This window comes from Mercurialis annua, linkage group LG1-X, assembly GCF_937616625.2.
Source record: "Mercurialis annua linkage group LG1-X, ddMerAnnu1.2, whole genome shotgun sequence".
In the NCBI taxonomy this organism is placed as follows: Eukaryota; Viridiplantae; Streptophyta; class Magnoliopsida; order Malpighiales; family Euphorbiaceae; genus Mercurialis; species Mercurialis annua.
Window position 1 is genome coordinate 39,722,367 of NC_065570.1, and position 26,728 is coordinate 39,749,094.

The following is a 26,728-nucleotide window of genomic DNA, read 5'->3' on the forward strand; positions in this document are numbered from 1 at the left end:
GTTGTTTTCGCAATTTTCCAGGTTTATGTTTTGAGCATTTGGTTGATCTCCATTTTCTTGATTCTTCGGAGGTTCTATATATTTTCATAATAAATGGTCAAACTGTTTTAAACTCGTAGACCGCAGTAGTAGTACTAGATGTCTTATGTTTTCGACTTATGTTATTGGTTTAGACTTAATCTTTATTGGAGTGATCCAACTGTTTATTAATAGCTATTAACATGTTTACATTGTTTATGGTATTTATATATATTGCCATACTGTTGGAGTTTTTGATTTGAGACAAGTATACCTCGAATATATGTTGTTTCTATATACTGTTAGACTGGGCTGGAGTCTCGGTTGCCCCCGAGCATGTGGCTTTATGAAGGTACATTGTTTTAAAAGATTATTGGTTGTTATCCTTAAGTTTTGCTACAGGTTTCGGTACTACCATACTCATACCCTAGCGCCGGTCGCGATCTCTGAAAATGGGTCGTGAAAAAGTTGGTATCAGAGCTTTGGTTTCAAACCAATGGTTATTGCATGTTATATGGTTTTTGTTTATGGTATGATAAGTTGATGTTGGGTCTTATGAACTATTGCGGAATTAGTATTTGTGTCTTGTATTTTGAAACGTCATCCTTTGTTTTCAAATTTTCAGCCTACATCCTATAGGTGTGTCATTAATTATTTAGTGTTGATGCTATAATTGATAATTGATTTCACTTGGATGTTTACTTGCTATGTTTATCATGTTGATGTTGCGTTTCACATAGGTGATGATATTTGGCCGTGTATCTTTAATGATTTTTGTTGACGTTGGATTATACGGTGAGTACTTTTGGCTTTGGCCATGAGCATTGATTGTTAAAAATATTATTTCGTTAGGCTTTAGCCTTGTATCAGGTTTAAATGGTCTTTGCCATAAAATCTTTTATCGCTTTTTGTTACTTTATGTTGCTGGCCACATATTGGTTTTATATTTCTAAAAAAAATATTATTTTTGGTCTAACTGGTGTTTTGACATAAAAGTCGGATAGGTAGTCTGAGCATGATACCTAAAAGGTGATTTTCATTACTTTTCCAGTAAAAAACATTTCTCGTATTTCAAAACTTACTTTTGAGTAATGATTCCAAAAGAGTGGTTTTTGCAATAAAATTATTTTGAAAGGTGATACCATTTTGAAGATTTAATATTACTTTTGTAATTTTACCATGTTGTGGTTTCTTTGGTGTTGTTGGTTTTAAATTCAATTTGCCAGTTATGGCCGACGTATGTGTTCCCGAAAAGTTTGTTAAAGGTTAATTGTTTCCTCACTTGGGTGATTAGTTCGATGTTTGTTATTTGGGTGACGTCGAGCTTCCTATTTGAAAAGAATGAGATTTTGTTTTAAGTGCATTTTCCGGATTTGCAAATATTTTGAATATGTTTTATAAACGGTTGTTTTGGGTTTGACTTGGGCTATCCAAATTTAGGAGTTGAGCTTGGTAGTTGTAATGACTCGGCTAACTCGATGGTTTCATGGATGGAGATATTTGGGTATATTGTTTTGAGGAAATTGATTTATAAGAAGAAATTTTTCCTGAATATAATTTTTTTTTTTAAAAAATCGTGAGGCTGAACTAGAACTTGAAAACTTTAATTTACCTTTCGAAATAAGTTTTGATGTATTTTAATCGATGACATACTACTAGTTATTCTTGATTACGACGAATCGTCGAGTGTTGAAGTATGCTTTGTTTTTGCCTTTTTAAATAGATTTGGGTTAATTGTGGTTAATGGCGTTCTTGGATGATTTATGATTTGTAGAATTAATAAATTTTTTGTAGTAATTTGCGTTGCATAACTCGCATGTGTTGTTTTGATATGTGAGTAGGACCTTCGTTTATACCTTGTGTTACTTTTAATGTTAATTTTGGGTTACACTGGGTTTGGTGTTTTGTTATGGGTCGACATACTTGGACTTCGATATTGAGGAAGTTGATGGAAGTTTTCCTTGGAACGGTTGATGGTTTCTGATTATTCTTTAAAAGGATATTAGAAAATTTGACCCGAGAAGTTAGATCAGTATACAAATACACTGGTGTTCTCAAAAAAAATTGGACGATGCAATGTAGGAACTGATGGTAAAATTTGTAGAAACGTATGTTATGTATTGTTTACCTTGAGTTAAATTTCAGTTTGGTTTGGTTATCTGGTAGAGAAATGTATTTGGGGGACAAAGTTCGTTATGCAGTGTCATTAGAATTGCTTTACGTGATTACTTTGGTTGACATGTTTATGCGTTTTTTTTGTGTTGGCTATATGCGTTTTCGTTCGGGAAGCAGATAGTTTTATGATATGTTTTACGTGGGTTGTGTTATGTTAAATTCAAGGACGAATTTTAAATAAGTTGGAGAGAATGTAATATCCCGGGTTTTTCCGTCGATTTCCGATGAGTTTCGGGTTAGATTTGTGGTTCGTTTGCAGGTTTGGATTTTGATTTGTGACCCTAGCTCGAATAAGTTCTTTCTTTGGCCCATCCAGTGCACCTAAGCAAACACTATTGTGTTTGCCAACAGGTGCACGATCGCGCACCTCAAGTGCTGCTCGTGCACTTGAGATGAAGTGCACGAGCGTGCACTTGAGATGAAGTGCACCAGCGTGCAGCTCAAGTGCATGATCGTGCACTTGCTGATCAGAAGTGCCCGAACGTGCACAACAACTGCACGTTCGTGCACTGGCGCTGTCGGGCAGTTTTGACAGGTCTATAGTAGACATGTCTCGTTTTCTTCTATCTTTCTTTCACTCGTTTACAAAAAACCCTAGCCGTCTTGTAACCCAAAAACACTCTGAGATTATTCATTCCAAATCTCTTCCTTTCGTTCATGAATTCCGGTATCTATTCGATTCTCTTTTCTGCTTTGTGTTATTCTTACGATATCACTATTGCCGTTTCTAACTTATATCTCTATCGTTTTAATATCGAACTGAGGTGGGTTTGCTCGTTACATCAGTAAATTCCATTCCCTTCAATCCTTAAGCGTTGAACCTTAATTAAGTACATAAGTTTTATCCGTTTAGACGTCATTACGGTTTATCACTTTGTTTATGATTCTGCCGATTTCTAAATCATGGTGGGCATGTATATTGTTGTCCTTAGGCCCAATATCTTAAGTGTGGTCTGAGCTTTCGTCTCTGAATGATCAAGGCTCCGTTATCTAGATTGGTATGTCAAATCCCTTAAGTTTTTACGCCGTCATTTTTTATTCTACCGTTGTGTATTGTTGCTGCAGTTTATTTGTTTCATTGCCATTGATGTTAACTTGTTCTTGAGGCCATAATCTGATGGTTTTTAGCTGATGGGTTGTTATTTACTTTGGTATCATTGTTCGATTCTTTCTGATGTTAATCCTACGAAAACTATGCATGTATTATGTCTTGTTGTTGGCTGCCGTACCTCCTTTCACTGCCGCCATTTATTTTGAGTTATATGGCCTTTGTATATTGTTGATTGTTTATGTGAGAATTGATAATTGTTGGGTTTGATTTCGTTGTTAAGATTGTTGAGTTTCATTAGGTGTTTTAGTTTGATTTTCATTCACTCTTTTGGTTGCATGAACAAGTTTATGGCTGTTCATATTCTTAACTTGAAATATGAAGATTTCATGATTTTGAGAATTTTGTTAACTACGGTGTATTCTTGTGTTGGGTTAATTGTATCTTCACTTAACCTTTGATTTGGTTATTATCAATTAATGAAACCGAACTTTTAAGTATCAAATTGATTTTAATTAATGATGGTTCACTCCTTTGAAAATAATATCGCTTTTGGAGTATTATAAATTTGCAAATTATTTTATAATCTTTTATTGAGATAATTACTTGGGTAATTATTTTTTGAGATTTTTTGGATTGATATGTTAATGTGGCTAACTTGTAAACTTAGCTTTAAAACGTTTTTTAACCTATTTTAGTTAAGTATTTGGTTGTAACTTGAGTATGAAGCTATTGGGTTCCGTTTTCATTATGGTCTATTATTTAATCAAAATTATTATTCTTAGAATTATAAAATGTGGTTTATATTTTTGATAAAATATTTGGGTCGGGCTAGACTTGGGTCGCCTGACATGTGAGGTTAGCTTGGTAGTTATCAGTAACTCGGTACCCACTATTTGGAATTTAAAATTGATTTATTATTTAATAAGTATTTCAATAATATTTTTCTAAAGGGATTTTAAAGCGAGACCTCAATTGACTTGACTTGTTTATGGCTTATTTATTAATTGAGTATTGTGATTACTCTGATTGGCTTTACCTTGACTTGTTGTTTGTGCTAGTCCTATATGGTGTCTAGTACTCATTAGAGTTAGGGTTCGTTTAAATAATTACTTATATTTGTTTAGAGTCGTCGACCATTCGTGCTTTGGAGACGAATCAGGATTAGATCGCTTGCTAGGTTATCACGTGGATTAGCAAGCAGGGAGTTTATATCTCTATTTGCCGCTTTATTAAGTTAACAGTATATTTTGTATTGTATATTGTATAAACAACTTTCAAACTTTTTTCGACATTATGGACTTGATTTGGAACGGGCTGCTCGATAGGCATCATCGGGACTGCGTACACACTGGTATGATCATATGGTATTGAGGTAGGTTAGAGATACATCTTGCCTTAATAAGGGTGTCGGTGGAAGATACGTCTCCTGGGACTCACATATTTTTTAAGTGACAGTCGGGGATCGGCTATGGAGATACGTCTCAGCGACACGACAAATTGATTTAGAATAGTGGTTTAGGGTTTCGATGATTAACCATAATGAATTAATGTTTTATAAATGTTTTTAAAGGTTTTCTAACTTAATAAATGTAAATGTTTATATGAACTCATCTTAGTATATCTAACCCTGTTGTTTTCTCAATTTTCCAGGTTTTTGATTTGAGCGTTTGGTTGATCTCTATTTTCTTCATTCTTCGAAGGTTCTATATATTTTCATAATAAATGGTCAAACTATTTTAAACTATTAGACGCCAGTAGTAGTACTAGATGTCTTATGTTTTCGACTTATGTTATTGGTTTAGACTTAATCTTTGTTGGAGTGATCCAACTGTTTATTTATTGCTATTGGGATGTTTACATTGTTTATGGTATTTATATATATTTCCATACTGTTGGAGTTTATGATCAGAGACAAATATACCTTGAATATAGGTTGTTTCTATATACTGCTAAATTAGGCTGGAGTCTCGCTTGCCCCCGAGCATGTGGTTTTGTGCAGGTACATTGTTTTAAAAGATTATTGTTTGTTATCCGTAAGGCTTGCTACGGGTTTCGGTACAACCATACCCTAGTGCCGGTCGCGATCTATGAAAATGGGTCGTGACAAAAACGGTTGTTGTAAAAACTTTATTAGCTTATTTTTTTTAAAAAGCTGACAATATAAGGGCTGTAAACTTAACAAACTATACATTTTACAAAAGTTTCACAAGCCACGTTATAAACATAGTTATATACCTATACACATATCAGAGTGAGGAAAGCCACATATACAACAACCGGCTATGTTAGTTTAACATACACAACTGACTTCCTATACTGGCAAAACAAGGCCTTACAAAATAACTTATGCAATAGCGGTTAATGAGCAAAATAAACATAAACCGCTAAAAGACCTTGACCAAAAACATAACATTTGAAGTATGCAGTGCTGAGGAGCGAAACTATACATGGAAAAAAGACGACTTCCGGAGCTACTACTGAAAGTCTGGATCTGACAGCTAAAATCTACACACCTAAAAAGTATTAAATATAAACGGGTCAGAAAAACACTGAATGAGTTCATAGATTACAATTGGTACTAAACTTAAAATAAAGGGTCACAATGATAACCAAACAAACCTTTGGTTATGCCCGTTAAATAAGCATGTAGTTCAAATATATATCAAATACAACATAATTTAAACATTCATATTTATAAATATTTTTAAATAATAAGTATGTATACAACATACAAATATTGATCCGTTTAAAACCTTAATCTTATTCCTGAAACGTATTACCTATACCACTTATGTTCAAATCGTTTATACTCATATCAAATCACATCGTCCAAGTGGTATCATCTCTTTACTAAACAAGAGTGGGCCCTGAGATAATTCACCGAGCCCGTAGCCCGAGATAATTCACCGAGTTTATCCTACGGTTTATTTTCAAAATTCTCTTTATGATGTACTAAACACAACGACTCCTTCACTTTCATAAACTTCTACACCGTATCGAATCGGTGATCATACAGCCTATTGACACCCAATAGGTAGTTCGTTTTCAATGGATCATGCAAAAGGTATAATCCTAGAACTTAAAGATATCCAACCACAATTCTATAATTTAAAGTACTTACACAATATTATGGAATAATAAGTACTTTATTCAAAATCATAAATTCTTAACTATACCAAATTCATGCCTTTTTTAGAATAAGGATTTCCTCCTTTTACAATTCACACTACTCAAACCATAATTGCCGTCTAATTGACGGTTTCATAATACTACACTTTCAGATTATAACTTGCTTATCACTTGACTTAAGTGAACGTAGGTTATAATTAACAATTCTATATGCATTCTTTCCTTTTCGTATGATCAAGGCAAAACCCATACTAATGCCTTTGTACTATGCCACTTTTATTCGGGAGACCCCTATTCCAAAGTTGTTTAGTTCGGGTCCCTATACTTGGCAAATTCTGATTATGACGCCCTTACGTGGATCGAATATGGAAAGTGTAGTTCACTCTCTGTTAATGAGAGTAGGGAGAAAAGAAAGTCACATTGAAAAGAAAAAATAAATAATATTTGTAATTGTTTTTTTACATAAGTAGTAAGATGGTAATTTTACAAATGATGACTGTGCATCTTCACAGTGATGACATGTATCATATGAACCATGTTTGCCAGTTCCAAAGCTTTCCATTACATTTCTTGCATCTTCACTGTGGCCAGCATCTTCAAAATCATCGGTTGCATCGTTTCCATGGGCGGAGCAGGTGGAGAAGCAGCCAACGGAAATGGTGCCTCGACGCTAGCAGGAGCGACACTTGTGACCGGAAAAGGGGACGACGCACTCACCGGCTAAAGAGCTGGAGAAGAAGATCTGGAGCTTTTCCAAACAACTCAGTAGGTAGAAATACATTATCAACGGTGAAGATCACAAGAGGAGTTGAGTTAAGAATAGTCTCAGTGACTCTCGATGAAGCAACACCGATGTGGAGAGTAACGTCATCGCCGGCGGTAGAAACCGTTAGATCGTACTTGCTACCGCCGTTAGCAGCCAAAGTTGAGATTAGATCCTTTTAGTCTTCAAAGCTCCTTTTGGACTGTAACCAACGGGGGCGTCTCTAAAAGAGAAATTATCTTTAGCATTTGTAAGCTTGCTCAGATCAAGAACTCCGGCAGCCTAAAACTCCTCATTGTTTAATGCAAAATGGCTAAACTTTTATCAGCTGCTGACTGGTAGGTTTTAATCACACCGCTTGAAAGAAGGAGAGTAGCAAAAGTTTTACATCATTATCGCAATCGTCATCATCCTGTAGCTGCTCCACCCAGTCTCCTCTCGATCTTCGCTCTTCCATGCCTGAGTAGCGACAAGCGGTGGATCGGAATGGTGCCGGGAAAAGAAAGGAGGAAATATGCAAGGAAGTGGAATCTTATAAAGCCACAAAGTATTGGACATGGCAGTGGTGTTTGTTTGTGGTTTCTTGAGAATTGAATTAAAAACCGTTCTTTAATTTTTAAGGAAGAGGATAATAAAATGGAGAAAATGATAGTATGTTTGAGGTGGCATTGTGATGTGGCATTATATTTATTTTGTTAACGGTACTTTTATTAGTTAACGGACAGCAAACTACACTTGTCTTTTTTCATCCACGTAAGGGTGTTATAATTAGGATTTTCCAAGTACAGGGATCCGAACGTGAAAAAATTTGTGATTAGGGGCCTCTCGAACAAAAGTGGTATAGTACAGGGGTCTCCATATGGATTTTGCCTATAATCAAATCACATATGCGACCTTTTTATCAAAACGTAGCTATCTTTATTAATTATAACATACATTATTGCTTTCATATCAAAATATTAGCTAGGAGGAAAAGCTTGATTCCTTAAGCTCTTGAAGATTGATCACCCTTCCCCCATTTTCTTTCTCTTTTGCGTGGTGAGAGTTGAGAGAATGAGAGAAATATCGTTCTGATTTTGGATTAAGCAACTGATAAGGCAAAGATGCCACTTTAATCCTCTAACTCTTTTAATCGTATCAATTGGATTCTTAAACTTCCAATTATTCACCTAAGTCCAAGTTTATGGGTTGGGCTTTCTAATCCTTTTGGGCTTAATCCAATATTATACCCTTAGCTTCTTTTTCTTTTGAGTTGTTAATTACAACAATTAAAGAAACATGTCGATTTTAATTTCATTTAATAATCAACTTTAAAATAATTTGGACTCCTTTTAATAAATCCATAAAATTTAATTATGGCCTTTTCCGAATATCTTATTATCGAATATCCCATAACCGTCCTTAAATTTATTTAATAAAAATATTTCTCAAATATGTTTATTTTCTTTAATTACTCCAAATAACTTTAAATACGAATATTCAATAAATATATTCCGCCTTAGCGGTCTTATTTTCACTTTATGAAATTTTTCCTTAAATTACCGTCATGCTTGCTTTAATTATTTAAATATTAATTCCCTATTAATAATTTAATAATAAGCAACTTCACGTTAAAATTCTATTTTCCGAACCATTTTCGGAAACTACCTTATTATTGACCAATTATAATATAATAATTCATATTATACTTTTTAGCAAAAGTACGGGGTATGTACTATATCGATACGCCCGTACATTTGATGCTTAACAATAAACTCAACAACGGCCTTTTGACGATGTCATCTCACCCCTATGTATCCATAGCCGACAAGATAATAACTAAGCGTGTTAGTTTATTGCTCTAATGGAGACCCATTGATAAATCAATTTAATGATAAATCAATATAAACTTAATCTTTTACCTATTAGGAAGATTTCTTAGGGTTTTAAGTTATTCTGGTCTCACTAAACACACAACACATATTAGCATGCATCTCATATACATTAAAACTAAAATGAATCATGCAATCACACATGTATGATCATGGACTTCCTAGGTCTCATTCTTTAGCGACAAAAGAATGAGCAAACTATTACTTGTTACGCACGTTTTGTTGATGACAACATAAGGCACAAGCAAGTCACGTATTGTGTTAAATTATAACACTAGAAAAATTCTCAAGATAGATTGGAGGGTCACGAGTGAACCACTTAAGTACCAATCTCCTAAACAGAATTTAATCAAATGTAATTAATGTCACAATAGTGTTTGCTCATTTTTGCAAACAAGACCTAAGCCCTTGGAATTATAAATAACACGCCTAGTAATGATTCCTAAGTCCATGATCATTTATACATGCAAACATCCATTCAATCGTAAAGCATTAATACTCGATGTTACAGTGGCTCTGATACCACTGTTGGCGCAGCGGGACGCGAGTGTCCAGATCGTATATGTCAATTTAAAATCGAAATTCCAATAACCCGGATCCAAAAATTGATCATATCAATAGCAAATGGATAGTCTTATCATTTAGTAATTAAAACACACATCTAGAAATCGTTAGAAGAATACTTATGTCGATTTTTCAACGATTCTTATAGTCCCGAAAGTACGGCCACCTCAAGCTCGTCCACAAGGGTATGTGTCTGATTGAATCCTCGCCTTGAAGTAATCCGCAAGAGTTCCTCTTGCCGAGAAACCCTGAGCTCAAACTCTCGCCGCGATTACTTCTTTGCTCGGATGTATGAAAAAATTCACCGAGTTTTTCTGTGATTAACGACTACTTGAACCCCTTCAAGCATAGCTTTATCTCTCTACAACTTGTAGTATGTTGTGTGTGATGTATTGAATGAGCAAAGGCAACCTCTATTTATAGGATAGAGTTTATGGAAAAACTCCAACACCTCACATGCTGGGTGTCAGACACCAAGCAAAGGTGTTGCCACCATCTGACACCTCACATGCTAGGTGTCGCACAGCAAGCATAGGTGTTGCCACCATCTGACACCTCACATGCTAGGTGTCGCACACCAAGCATAGGTGTTGCCACCATCTGACAACTCACATGCTAGGTGTCGCACACCAAGAATAGGTGTTGCCACCATCTGACACCTCACATGCTAGGTGTCACACACTAAGACATGCATGACATCATCACGTGACATCATCATATGACATCATCATGACATCATCTGATGACATTGTCAAATCACTAATCACATTAACTTGGATAAAATACAATTAGGTTCCTATTAATTTATAATTCTTACAAATTGGTACTCGTTTTTCATCTTAGATTAATTTTCGAGATATGCTAGTATCTATATGAAATCGATCTCTCGTAAACTCAATCGGTTGCACACTCTATTGTGTGACTAACCAGGTTCACTTCTATATGGAAACGAGAGTAATAAGAAACGTCTTTCTTATATTAAATAATTAAATCCCATTAATTATTAATTCTCGTAAATCGTGAGTGACGTCTAGCAACATATAGTGACCTCCAAATAGAGATGAATGTTTTGATGCATTTTTTATAAATCAATGTTCATAATTATCATACCCTCAAAATTCCCTTCATCTAAGATTCCGATCTCGACTAGTGTCACAATTAAGTCAAACACTGTTTGTCTTGATCATATGACCTCATCTCTTAGTTCTTATTCTTGATAAATATGACTTCCACTAGAAACAGCTTTCTAAGTAAGTCATATACACCTACGCAGGTTTATCATCCATCAAGAACAATTCGAGATAGCATAGAATGTTATCTCCGTTCATCTGGAGTGATGAATCCTCTCTAGGTTAAACCCATATCTCTATATACAACTAATTAGAGCCGACACATCTTGCGATCCTAGCTCATGAAAGATCTAGGGATAAAGAGTATCAAACTCTAATCACCTATATACAAGATAGTGTCACCGCAAGTCAAAGGACATATGTACAATTATGAACTAGATGACATTAAATTGACTTTGATGAAATTCCATGTATAAGTCATCTAGCGTCACTTGTTCGACTAACTCAACCCCCTTGAGTGTCTATATGTTTATTCTGATCCCCATCAAGTAGTATGGGACTCACTACTTCTTATAATTAGTAACTCTTTACTAATCAGGAGAATAAATAGAGGTGACGATCTTTCCGGGATAACGCGATACCCTTATTCCTAGGACCCATTGATCGTGAACGTACGGTTATTTAGATCACTTGTATTATACAATCTGTCACTCATATTCTTAACACCTCTAGAATAGATTCTATCACAATGTGATAAGGACAATATATAATAAATGAACACTTAGTTGATGAGTAAGTTAGTTCAAATAAAACGTATATATCTTTTGCCATTGGGATTAGTTCTACAAATATATACTATCAAATGGCCCTAGGGCACATACTACTAACATTATGCCCACTGCTTGCTAAGAAAGCACGTCTCTCATTTCAAAATAATGAAATGAAGCGTTGGCTCACTTCTATATATAGGAAAGAAAATTGGCTTAAGTGCCATTTGGTACTAGCTCAATCATGCACTTTAACGCAAACTCTTAATTAGTCGTCCCTAGCTCAAACGGAGACTAATTCCAAATTTCGCGTGTCTTTGGTATTTAACATAATCTTTTAGTTTTGCCAAAAAAAATACATAAACTTTCAAAATTTTACAATTAAAGACACGGGCACCGTTTTGGATATAAAATTACACTATTTTTCAAAGGAAACACACACGTGGTCTTAATTGTAAAAAAATTGAAAAATTCATGTTCAATATGCCAAAATTAAAAGATAATGTTAAATACCAAAAAAACGCGAAAGTTTGTAATTTTTGGTGAATATAAGCTTAAAATATAAAACAAACAAAAATATAATTTTTATTCGCATCCGACTTATATTTTAGTTTTAGTAAATCTTGCAAGATTTATTGGGTCTAGATCAGTCTCACAGAATATAAAAATTACGTCCAAATTTCATAAAAATTCGACGATAACTTCTTAAAATTATTTTACGAATATTGACACCAAAATTATTCGCTCGAGACTTATAACTAATATATAATTTATAAGCTTTCTTTAGTCCCGATAAATCCTAATTATTAGAATTTAAATTCCTTTAATTACAATAAACCTTTAGGGACACTCATAAATTTAATTTACGTACTCTCGGTTCATTAGATCACTTCCCGTGATTAAATTAACGATCCTTAATTGTCAAACTTGACTTTTATCATTTGACAATTAAGATTAGATCTTTCTATGAATATCTTTCTTAATATTCGAGTTTTAAAATTTTATTTTGAATATTTTGGCTATCCAAATTTGACCTCGTGGCATATTTTATTTACTTAAAATTACGGGGTGTTGCACTAGCATTTAAACAACATATAAATAATGTCTGGCTGAACTCTGAGACAGTAACATCATAGCATATATATATATATAATAATAATAATAATCGAACCAGAGTACAATCATGCCAACAACAATATAATAACAGTCGGACCAATCCGACAAACCACGAGTTTAGAATATAATAAAGACATCAACTAATATTATTGTGGTCTAAGAGTTTAAATAGTTTTGACCATCTTTATTAAATAAAAAAGAGACCTCCAAAGGAATGTCAAAATGGGAGACCAATCAGGTGCGCTCAAAAAATCATAAACTTGGAAAATGGGGAAACAGCGGGGTCATATATATTGAGATGAGTTCATACTACTATAGACACCTATTTTCCAGAGAAGTAAAAAGTGATAAGGGACTGAAGCGTCCAATAATGATTTTCAGAGAAATCTGTCTGAATGACGAGCTATTGATTTACTTGCTAAAATCTAAGCAGGCGTAATCTGTGCATAACTGGAAATTTGGAGGATTAAAACGTAGTTAGCTATAAATAGCCTATAGAAATCCAAAGAGATTGTAGTCTAAGTCCAGAAATTAGACTAATTGTTATATCATAAAAGTTTATGGGCCAATTTGCAAGTTTTACGGACTAAAATTGACCATACCCAAACCCATTTTTTGACACTTTGAAGCACCAAAACTTACTTTTAGCATCTTTTACTTAAGTAGCAAGTCCAAATCCGATAATTAAATGTAAAAATCAAAAGTAAATAATTAAAAGCTAATCCTAATCACTTATCACTTAACACTTCTTCAACCTCAACCTAAACTCTAACTATACAAAACAGCAAGTAGACTTAAGCAACCCATAAACCCTAATCACCCCTATAAATACAGCCTTAAGACAACTGAGTCAGAGGTCGAACCGAAAAGGTAAAACCCTAACTTAGAAGATTCGGCCCTCACTAAAAAAACCCTAGCCTGGCCGAATATTCCACACACACACACCAAAATCGCACTCAATTCCAATCCTGAAAACACCTGAACACGTTATTACTCTCTAAAAACAAAGCCCTACACATATCCAAAGCTGGATTCCGCATCTACTTCGCCAGCAAACGAGTCAAGGACTCAGAACAGTAATTTGAGGACCCTCTGTATATCTCATATCAATTTGTATGCCATAATCATCATTCTTGCTGAATTTGTATGAATTAGGGTGTATGCTTAGACTATTTGTTAATTTTTTCATAAAATTGCCATATTAGTCAAATTTAATGTTTTTATCAAATTGCCTTGAATTCAATGAAAAAGCATGTTAATGGCTGAATTAATATGTTTTTGTATGCTTAAACCCAGAAACCCAGTAAATTAAAACACCTAGAGAGCAAGTTTAAGGTGTTTTGAGCTTGTTTTCCATGAACATTTTACTCCTTAAAGTTGCTATAAATTGATGTTTTTCATGTTTAATTCGCTTTTAAACATACCCAGAATATTATATATGTTTTCCTTGTTCTTTTTATATGTTTTTAACTACTTTTGCATGAAAAACAAAGCTAAAACGAGTGAGAATGGAGCTCAAACGAGCTGTTTTCCTCCCTACCCAGACGCCGCCGCCGCCACAATGGCACACTGCCAGCGCCTGCACTAAAGGTGGCGGCACCGCATGTTCATCCCCTGCTCCCTAGATTTGAATTCTAGATTTTCCAAACTTTTATTCAAATTTCAATTTAGGTTTACGGGCTCGTCCGGGCTCGGAATTAGGCCTAGTTTGAACCCAAACGTAGGGATTTCCATGTACTTTAATTTTATGCACTATAACGGGTTAGACTAGAATTAATCCGGACCTCAAAGTCTACTGATGTAACATAAAGTATAAACCGGGGCCACGAGCCCATAACCGATGAACCCAGCCATATCCAGGCCGAGTTCAAGGACTACCTGAACTGGGAATCAACCCCGGTTCAAACAGATAGAACCGTATCCACGAGACGAACAACTTCTCTGTTCTGACCAAGAACCAGTTCTGACAAAACTGACGGTCAAACCGGTGGGAGTTCAAGGCACTCAAAAGTTAACGAGGTTTAAAAGTATTCCTCACCTTGAATGCATACCAACTTCCCTTAAGCATGTTTGCATTGTTTACCGATTTCCAAATCCAATAATAATAGGATAAAAGACTAACCACGTTAAATTAGCTAATCAAATCAAATCCTTCCAGACACTAAGACATCTTAGGACTACCACAAAAATATAGTAAATGGTTGTATAGGGCATTCAAGACCACCGAATAAAATCAATCAAACTTAGACTTCTGGTTTAGGCTTAGCGCATGTAATCAATCTAGACCAGCCACACATCTGCTATTTGTTTGAAACCGCCAGGTTTAGATGTGTCACGACCCGAAATCTCGAGCGGAAACCGGCGCTGAGGAATGGGAATGGTAGTTCCAAAACCCGTAGCAAGCCTAAAACCATTAAACTTTTTCGCAAAACATCAATCATACATTGACATTATAAACGGAAGCATTTACACACACACACACATCTTTATACACTAGTAACTTACTGATACAAACTACTTAGGCTTACTGTTTCCGTATCTTGTACGTACTAGCCCGATACATACTAGTGTTCAAAATCATATTATCACGGGTATTCACCTTTCGTGTACAAAACATATATAACTACAAAGACAGCAAATGAAAATCGACTTTATTTCAAAATGTTATACTAGACAACAACTCTGGTCAGACAAGACACTACTGCAACAACTACGGAAGTCCGGATTGCACACGTCAAGATTGACTTCCAATCAAAGAATGGACTTCTAGCCAAGTCCAAAACCTCGGTACCTGAAAGAAAACACTATTGGGGGGGGGGGGGGGTGGTGGTCCAGCTTTAAGCTGAGTGAGTATACGTTACATACCCTATTCTCAAAATAGCATCGCATTTTTAAAAAACATTTTGTGCAAACACAAACATTTCATATACATAGACTTGCAAACATTTCATACAAGGCAAATACTTGATTCAATCAAGTCTTAATCTTAGACTTACATCGCTCTAGGTATTTACCTAGTCTTACAAAGGTATTGCCTTTTTGATCCATTTTGGTAAGGTCCCGAGATAGTTCGATCGAATTATCTATACCAAGTGATACAGTCTCGAGATAGTTCAACCGAGTTACTCATATCATGTTCGAATCCAAACAAGAAGGGATTGCGTGAGATAATTCAACCGAGCTCACATCCCTAAACACATATGCCCAGATAGTTCAACCAAGATCAATCTTGTGTCTAAAACACAGATCCCGAGATAGTTCAACCGAGACCACTTTACACATACGAGAGGTTCCATGGTAAGATAGTTGGGTTCGTTCTATTTTTGTCGTCTAAACTTGACTCGACTCTGTGATCACATCTCTAATATGAACCATACACATATTCACAATTTGCATGTAAAAAGCAATACAAATAATACAATACAAGCCAAACAATTCAACACAATACAATTAATACAATCCAAAACAATTCATTTCAAACCATTTAATCCAAACAATCCAATCCAAGCACTTATGCGATGCATTTGAATACTATTCATATATTCCCTCATTCCCAATAGAGTTGTCCACTTTGAGAAATTTTTTCGTCCCAAAACTCTTGTCCGCTTTCAAAAAGTAACTAACTTTCATACTCAATTTTCCTATATTATCCCTATTTAAAATCCACTAATGAGTAAATTGAAAGGAAATTGCAAGTGAACCTCATATTAAATAGGGGTATGACAAGAAAAGTAAGGAAACTTTTATAAAACCAATAAACAATAATTCCTTTTCTTAAACTGTGTGATAAAGGCAAAGTGGACAACTCTATTGGGATGGAGGGAGTAGTATATATCATAATTTTAATACAATAATGCGAGTAAGTAAAATATACTCACAACTTGCTATTGCAATCATTTCATAATTCCCTTGTCTTGGCCGAACCTTCTAAGCCAATTTCATCATTAAAGAAGCTCGTCAATAAGTTTGTCACGAAACATAACCAAATAAGTTTAATTCAATAAACGTATGCCCCATATACAATCCTAAGTTATTGACTTATGTTGAATTCTTTAACTTATATGTTTTTTTTATTAAGTTGTTATCGCATTTCTATTTTGTCGAGCTATTATTCTCGTATTCAACTTCGAATGTCGATTGATTTCCATATCAAATAACCCGATATACTAAGTTGACTTAACTTTAATATTTTTATCAATGTCATACCTTAGAATCATCATTTAGAATGATTCACACATTTATTAGAGTCATTTTACAATTTATCATAAAATTGTCAAACAAGTTCGCGTAGTTTCGTATCGAGATTATTACGTGTCGAGACTATAATCCTATCAAGATTATGCCTCTATATCCTAACCAATTCAGTCACCAACATACATTCTAAAGGCTCATAATCCATGAATTTAACATTGTTAAACTCATTCAAGCATGAATCTTCTATATTGCCGAACCATACCAACATTTGCAATCCAAAATTCATTAATTAGTTAACCTATATTCAGCTCTAATTATCCAAATTAAAGCTTACTAGTAACATTTGAATCCCTTATCATAACATTAGCATGATGGCCGAATACCTTATACCATGTCATATCCAAAAGTTACCATAACAGCACAATTTCAATAACCTATAACCATCAATTATTAATCACTACAAATTCCATGAGATTGCCGAATACAATATCCAATTTATCATTCAAATTCAGCAATTAACCCTTAACCAAAATAAAAAATTATCTCTTACCTTGATGGAGAGTCAAAACCGGATGCCCAAGCTTGAATTCTCCATCCAAATCATCCATTTCAAGCTCCATATCACCTATCAATCATCAATACACAAAATCCCTAACTTAATCTCAAAACCCGAATTGAAACAACAGAAAACCTAACCACAGATACCCATCCTTACCTCGAATTGATGCCATAATCCAGTAGAGAATCCTTTCCTCGTTTCGTGACCTCGAGAATCGCTCAATTTCGTTAAGAAACGAAAAAGATATGACCAATTGAAGATGTGAAGGTTAGGAGAAGAATAACATACAAGTTCTTTCTTATTTCAGCTAGAGAAAATGGTGTTTGCTGATTTTAAATTCATTTCTCTTGTTTTTAAATTTATGACAAAAATCCCTATTTGGTCGTTAAGTTTGCCACCTCCTCATACGTCAATTCTTAACTTTTCTTTCGTCCAATTGCCGTCGAACGTTAAATCTTTTAGGTCCGATAAACTCCATATTATTTAATTCCAAATAAACAATATTAGTCCCTTATCTTTTCACTTTCTGATAATTTATTTTGGCAATTTTGGCCAAAAACACTCAATTTCCAATTTGAGCTAACTTGCACTTTTCTCACTTTTTCGTCCACATTTTGTTTAATGAATATCGATATCCAATTAATCGATATTGTTTTCTTAAATACTAATTCCCATATATAATTTAGTTAAGTTATATTTTCAGGGAATTAAAAGCTTATTTTCCAATTTTGGGCTAAAGTGTACTTTTAGCCACTTTCTCTTGTTTATCTTTTTAACCCAATTCTATTTCACATATGGAATATTATTACTGAAATTTTCTTATTAAAATTTCAATGTCGAACTACTCGGGTCCTCTTTCCCAACTTACTTGGCCTAAATTTCATAATTTAGGTCTCATGGCACGATTCAATTATCGTATCATTTTCAGGGTTATTACAAGATGTATGCTTAGGAGTACCTGTTACTTGCTTTGCATGACCTGTCCAGCTCGAGTCATATGGGAGTCTACTTGTTTATACGTTTTCAGACTTTTTTATACTTCTAGAATTATATCTTGTGGACTGCCAAATGTATGTTGAGATGAGATAAACGAATATGTCCGGTAAATAAAGCTAGTAACTGATAAGCGAAGCACACGAGTCTCAAGGAGGTCCACGAACCCGGTCTTTTGGTCCGATGCACAATAATCTTACCCATAAGCGCGCAAGGTTATCTAGTCGGTATAAAATGCATTTCCTAGTTAAACTAGGTGGCGACTCCATTTTAAAACCATTTCCAGATCAAGAAGTCATCCATAAGTCTAAGCGAGCGGCCCCCAAACCTCGCTCAAATCACAGTGGCGACTCCATTAGGGATTAAAATCAACTGTTTTTAAAACACAAAACATAAAAATATTTTCATAATTGTTTTCAAAAACGGTTTCCATGGACCTAAACCGCACGTCTTGCGCCTTATCCATCACCAGCTTTATCTACCATACATATTCGCACCTATTGCAATGCTAAGGGAAAATTTTATCACTCAAGAACGACGAAGACGCAGAGAGAATTCATCCAAACTAAGACTGAAGTCACAAATCAATCAGGAAACAATAAGGAACGGCTCACTAGTTTTTTAAGCGAAGGGCAACGCCAAGTAGAGATAAAAAATGTAGACATCGAGATGGAGGAAGGATGAAGACATATGCTACCATTCTTGAAGAGCCTATTTGCAATCGAATGGGTAAAACTGAGCAAATTCCACCTAGAGAACCTCAAGTCCATGTTCCACCTCAAAGAAGTTAAGGAATTCCTCTATGCTGCTACTATTTCTGGGACCCAATGACTCATGTGTTCAGATTCCATAACGTCAAAATTTGCCCACTTCTCGAAGAATTCAAGGCAATGCTTGGAGGAGACAGGGATGTTACCCGAGATATCGCTTTGCCCACCACAGGTTAACCGGCAGTGAGAGGACTCGTGCCTTGGTTCTCGCTTCCACCTGGCAAGATAGAAACGTTAAGAAGGGGATAGTGGCTGAAGAAATGGATAGGCAAGCAACAGTTGGGCTAGGACAGCTGTTTTCTACCTCTACGCGCAGTACTTACTCTGCTCGATTAAAGAGCATGTTAATATCAGGATTTCATGCATAATGGAGCAAGTGGGAGAAGGGGCTAATGCTCTTCCGGTGATATTAGGAGAAACACTGGTCGGATTAGATAATTTCAAAACTACTCGGCGACTTTCCGGAAGTCCTCTACTCTGCAAATCTGGCTGCAAGAGAGATTATGAATAATCGCTCCGCCTGCCAATCCCATGATGTACTTAACTAAGAGCTTACCGAGCTGCCGCATAATCATACGCAATCCAGACAATTGGAACATCTAGTTCAAGACAATCTCTAAAACCGAAATCCGTTCGAGATGCCCTTGGTGGAGAATCAGCCACGTCATCACGAAGGTCCACGTAGGATGTGTCCCTCTACCGGGATTGCGCGCAGTGTCATGCTATGAACCAGCCCGACTTTGTCGACAGTACGGAATGAAGCAGGAAATTATGGAATTTCGATCTCCTTTCTCCGGAGTACTGATGTGCCAAGAAGTCCAAGACAAGCTTGTGACTTGTGTAATACCCGTACGTTTGAAGTTGCCAAAGTAGGCAATTAGTCTCTTTTTGATAACCAGAGCTAGTATAATAAAGATTATCGAAGCGAGACATTAAAATAAGACCCAAGTAGGTCGGTTTTGAGAATTCTAATATGTAAAATTTGATATTAGAACTTAATTAACAGATAGAATTGGGACTAAAGGAAATGGTAAGAAAAGTTATAAAAATAAAGTTTAAGTTCCAAATTGGTAAATGATATAGTAATTCTCGAGAATTGTAAATTAAAAAATTATCGACGGATAAATATTAATTATGGATTAGTATTATTTATACCCATACAAATAATACATATGTATCTGAGTTAAAGTGAGTAATTGACCGATTGGTTAAAATCAAAAGTTAAAAGAAAGAGTTGCATTCATTAAAGAAGTAAGGGATCAAAGAGGACAATTAACCAAAGTATATAAGGATTTCAATATGAATATGGGATATTCATAAGAACAAAAGAGCATCAGATAGAAGAAAATAAAGTAGAAGGTTGGCGATCACTAGGGTTTGGTCGTTCGACGTCCGAATCACGTGATTTTTGCTCCGTTCTCTTCAGAATTCCGTTCTCTACCATCTTTGAGGATCATATCAAGGTAAGAATGAGTTTTTGAGTTGAGGTTTTGTGAGTTTAAGGGTTGTTTTGATTATGTTGTGATAGGTCGAATCAAACTTGCAACACTCGTGTTATTTTCGATATTTCCGACTAGCTTTGAGTTGGGTTTTGTGTGGTTATGGTTAGCTAGCATGTCAGAACGGATTTGACGAGTTTCTAGGGTCCAGATAGCTATCACGCCTGTTGGAAACGAGTCAAGCAGGGTGCCTTGCGACGTGCTGAGCATCAGAACGACGCGACAAGCCCAGTGCGAAGCAAAGGGGCTGCAACCAGCCTTGATGCGACGTGCCAGTGCTGATCGCGTCGCGACGACATGAGGAAGGGGCAAGGCTACCCCTTCCCATGAATTTAGGGCTTGAAACGCCCTACTTCAACGCGACATTTTCACAGTTCAAACTAGATTAGTCAGACATTCAAAACGTGATTGAAAACGACAAAAGAAAGTGAATGAAAAATAATGAAAATGGACGTTCATATGGTAAGTTTAAATCGATACAAACATATCGATTAAATAAGAATGCAATTAAGAGTCTATTGAAGTAAAGAAGTTATATATGGAATAAGATTGTTTTAACCTAAGTCTATTACTTAGCGTTTTGATATTAGGTTCATGTTTACTTATTAAAAGTGAATTTCATTCGAATATGTGACAGACACATCGGCATGCTACGAGATCGACGAGTTCGGATTAGCAAGGATTTATTATCGTATCGATAGCTTAGTAGATTGGATAGCAGCCATCTGAGTTACATTTTACTTCCGTGTATTATTTGTAAAAACTATTTTATATATTATAAACATTATTATCAATTGCATCGCATATTATATGACTTGATTGTATAGTATATCGTTTTATTGATTGTTTTTTAAGTATAAGAATATGGTGTGCATCCGAGGGAACAAGCTACCTATTGCGTGTTAATAGGCTGTGTGATCACCAGTGTCGGGTAAGCCTTAGCAAATAGAATTGGACTAACTCCTTTGTGTTAGACACAAGGTTGAACTCGAACGAATTATCTCGGGACTTGTGTCTAGTGGGTTGAACTCGGTCGAACTATCTCGGGAATCACATATCGATTGTTTGGTTATAAGTACTGGTACTAGTTTAACTCGGTCAACTATCCCGAGTGTACCACTTGGTATAGGTTAAACTCGGTTGAACTATTTCGGGACCTCACCAATAGGATTTGAGAAATCACTATCGCTTGTAAATACTAGGAAATACCTTGTTTAGAATCATTTATAAGATTAGGGTTTTGATCGGATCAAATACTTGGCTTATATTATATGTTTGTGTAAATGTTTGTTTAAATGCGATGTTATTTTTATAATACCGTTAGTAATATGTAATCTCACTTAGCATAGTCTGACCCGTAATTGTTTAACAGTTTCAGGTGCTTAGAGTCTGGACTTAGCTAGTGTCTACCTTTTTTTTGGTCCGGAAGTCTGCAGTTGCATGTATAGTTCCTGATTTCCGTAGAGCTGCAGTAGTAGTCCTTAATTGACAGAGTCATGGCCTGTGACAGCAATGTATTGTGACTGTAGTTTATACTTCTTGTTGTTGTGTATATCTTTTTGTAGGATAAGTTAGTTGTTATTTTGTTTCACGGTGTTAGTTGCCCGTGATATGACCTAGATACACTAGCATGTATATACATCATTGGGCTAGTACGTACGTGTTACGGAAGTTACATGTGCATATGTTTTAGATTGACCGACTAGTGTATATATGTATTTATGTTTGTATAATTGTTTTCGTCTGCATAGTCCATATGTGATTGTTTATTTGCGATAAAGCTTTTATTGTATTAGGCTTGCTACGGGCTTCGGAGCTACCACTCCCATTCCCTAGCTCCAGTCTCGGCTCAAATAATTTGGGTCATGAGAAAGTTGGTATTAGAGCAGTTGGTCTAGTTACCACTGCTAGTATTTGGTTTGAGTGCAATTTGGTCCAGTTACCACTGTCAGTCTGTGAATAATGTTTGTTTGACCTTCGACACTCTGTCATTAGGTAACCTAGGAACTACTGCAGGAGTTGAGTCTAAGCTTAATTGTTTAAATTGTTTTACATACATTTCGTGAGTTATTATTGTTTGATAGAATGGGTCAGTGTGAGAAATGTTTAAGTGTTTGTGATATCCATAGAGAGTTGATTGAGCATTAAGTGTATAGTGCATATCATAAGTTAAGTTATCAGTTATTATGTGAAAGACCATATGGGGTATGGCAAACCGGATTTTGAGTTGTGAGTCTGAAGATTTAAATTCTTTAAAGAGGAAATAAGAATTTAAAAAGGAGTTAAGAGTTTAGAGGATTGACACAATATATTTAGAGTGGTTCGGATCACAAATCGATCCTACTCCACTACTCAAACAAAGTTTGAGATATAGAATCCACTAAATGAGATTCACAAAGAGTTTTCTAAGCTAACTCCAAACTTAGTGTTTTATAGCTAAACACCAACTATGAGATTTTTCAAACCTAATCTCTAACTTACAAGGGTTGAGTATTTACAAAGCTAAACTCGAACTTACAATAATTTAGGAGTTTACAAGCTTACTCCAAAACTACAACAAAAACAAATGTAATTTTAATATGTGTGTTTGTTATTTCAAGGTATGCAAATCATTGGCCTTGAAACATTGCAAACGGGTTTATATATATACCCAAAGCCATCCTCAAACAAAGCAGTAACAAACAAAACAAATTTTTCCCTCAGCAAAAAATCTCCCACGAGATGGGTCCGTCGCCCCCGAGATCTTTGAATAAGCCAAAATCACTAAACGGCTAGTGCCACGTGTCAACACTTCATTGGATTTTCAAAAATGTATCTGTTTGATCTTCAACGGTCTTATTATCGCTCCCGAGATCCATTCGCCATGCCCGAGATTCTTTCAACCAATCGACTAGGTTTTCGTCAGCTCAAATATCGCCCCCGAGATGATCTACGTCGCCCCAGTGATTTGTGTTACCCCCGAGATGAGATTTTATCGAGGGCGAGATTTGCTACTGGACAACTTTCAACCCAAAAACTTGATTTTTTCTAGAGAGCTCCGAATTGACTTTCGATTGTTCTTATGAGTTTGTATACACTAATAAACAAGATTAGATCACTCATAGTTGATTTTCAAAGTCAAAACAAAGGAGTATGAAAGGACAATAGTCCAACATTATGGAAATTGGATTTAGACTGTATCTCGCACTTAAGATTGTTTTTATTTAAACATGTATGGGCAAAACGGAGCTCAACCACATGTTGTATCGGGAGAGGAGGAAGCGCCTATTATCTTTCAGAATGAGTTTTATTTCAAAGTTGGCGGACCATCAGAGATCCAGCATAACAGATTTCACACTAACATTAAGGGATTACCTGAGATCCATTATAACGGTGTTATGTCAGACAGTGATAGGTATTTTGTGGCTAGGGGTAGGACTCTTTCACCCGAGATAGAGTACAGTGAGGAGAGTGAAGCAGACCCAGCAGAAGAAGACCCAATAGAGGAAGATCCATTAGATGCATCTGATATTGAGGAATATAGAGGTAAACAAGTCTGGGGTGATGTACAGAGGTACCGTAGTTTGAGAGAGGATGCAGTTGTGAGAGATGGTCAGGCAGAGGCTGTCCTGAACCATATTAGGAGACAAATCCGTTCTTTATTCGAGGGGCATGCTCTCAGTTGGAGCATATACTATAGAATTCCAGCGGATGATTGAGGAGATGCTTGAGCTTAATAGGGATAACGAGGAGGCGAACCGTAGGTATGTTAGGGGTTTAGGACCCGAGTTTGATGGGTTGTTTGACCATGTGGATAAGCATTATGGATTGCTATCTGCTAGGGCTCGCAGGATAGCCATCGATCGTGAGTGGGATGATAATCCTATCCGACCTTTTTTGTTCAGGCGTGAGTTTTATCCAGTGCTTAGAAATCGCGCTAATGCTACTTGGAACAACCCTGTGTTTGTAGATAGAGGTGGGAGTAATGCTAAGAGAAGAGTTAGGGGACGACGCTCCAGTATAGTGATTAGGGAGCCTAGCGTCCCACACCAGGCACCCCCAGGTATGAAATGATCAATATACTTTGTGTGTTATATGTTTGTATTATTTTATATTCATATATGTATTGCATTGTTAGAATTTGATCAATAGGATGCATTTATAGAAAAGTGTATCGTGTAACTATTGCCTATAGAATAGATAATTAAATGAAAAACACATAATAAATCTACTGTGAAACGTTATTCCCATATTATGTTTTAGTTACCGCAAAGCGTAGTACGTATTATGAAAGAAATATTGCTATGAATGATTGATACGTGTGCCTAAGGGCCATGTATACAAATTGTGATCGGGAAGATGGATTGTGAAGATTGACAATTTGTAGAAAGCTTTGGATTAGATTGTTTAATAGGAAATATTGAAGAAGAACGATGTTAGTCGCGAAACACTTAGATATGTTTTAACAAATAATGAAAATATCGATGTCGAAATCATAATACACTCTAATAATTAATAACGAAAGACCTTTATTTTCGTAAAATGTGTAGTCTGGAGGGACTTACGGTTTTACAAAAGATATGAAAACCTTATGATTTTAACAGTGCAATTGTGCTCAGACATCGCATGTGGCATGTCATAATCACGTTAGCAATGCATACAAGTATTATTATGTATGTAAAAGAATGATTTTCAAAATATAGGTCATCCATCATACTTGTACAAATATTGAAGAAAACGTGATTTTATCAAGCAACTCTTTAGTGATGGGAGGTGTCACACTCTGAGCTACAATTGTACTAATGATTTCAAACGATTTAAAATAAAGTGTTTGAATTGAAGAAAGGATTGAAAAGCTAGCCAGTCAAAAGATTTTTGAAATCGTATTTGTTTTGTGAGTGAACTCGGATATAAAACTTTGTGACAAATAATAAAAGATCATCGATAAGTAAGATTCAGAATCGTAAAACCAACCCCAGTAAAAGAATTAAGCCATGTTAATAACTAAGTGCTTATGGAAATGACGAGATGAAGATAAGATATCGTTGGCAAATTTGGTGTAAATTAAAGATGAGAAGTAACGGGATGTAAAAACACGAAAGAATAACAGAAGAGGATGAGAGTTATGTTTTAACTAAGTATTATGGAAGGTCAGTCCAAGTATAAACATTTTGGGAAGATACGTACGACGTATATTGAGGACAAGTACTGGAATGAAGATATGAAAGGCGAAAGTAACAAAAAGAGGAAGATCCAATATTATACAGACGATTGGCGAATGAAATTTGAAAGAAAGATGTGATGAAAGTTTAAGATTAACGTAGATATTTGAGGTATCAGAAGAGTATAAATATAAAGATAATAGATATGCTATAAGATATAAAGTATCATAAGAATAAAAAAGAGTAGTATGGACTTTCTCCTAAACAACAACAAGAAGAAATGAACAGAACGAGGATGCTAGTGAAAAGAGATGTCGAAAGAAAGCACTAAGAAAAAGAACGAGAAGGGAAAAAAAGATGTGTGTATAGTATGTGGAGAAGAGATAATGGGTTAAACCAATCGAAGAAGGAGTAAGCAATTAATGAATGGACAGGATATAATAGGGGAAACAGTACCAAGTTTTCCATAAATTTCTAGGACAAGACATAATTTGCAATAGTTGCAATGAAAGGGGTAAAGTAAACCTAATGGTGAAATCATGTGAGGAGTAAATAGAGGTACCGCTACGAGTAACATAAAGTTGTTTGAGAAGCGAAGTACGATCATGCTGTAAGCATTATGAGAATGAATGGTGTTAAAAGTGAAAGGAAATAAAAGTATTTTCCTCACCTTGAGATAGGTGGAACATAGTTATGGTTCGAAAGACAAATACAAATAGCAACATTACAAAGAACGAAATCGAAGATTATACAAGAATGTAAAGAAAGAGATCGAAGACTGTACAAGAGTACAAGAAAGAATGACTTCTATTAAATAGTGATAAAGTACGAGTCAATTTTATGCAAGAAGCAAGGATGAATTCAAGTAAAGATATGCTAAATGACGAATGGAGAATTGTAAAATGGATGATTACAATTACTCTTACGTTGAGGAATCTGCGTGAAAGATATAGTTAGAACTTATTTAAGTCGTCAGTCGTAGAGCGATATGTGTATAGCGATGAGTGTAATCAGTGAAGAATAAATGGAATTGTCAATTAATGTTTTG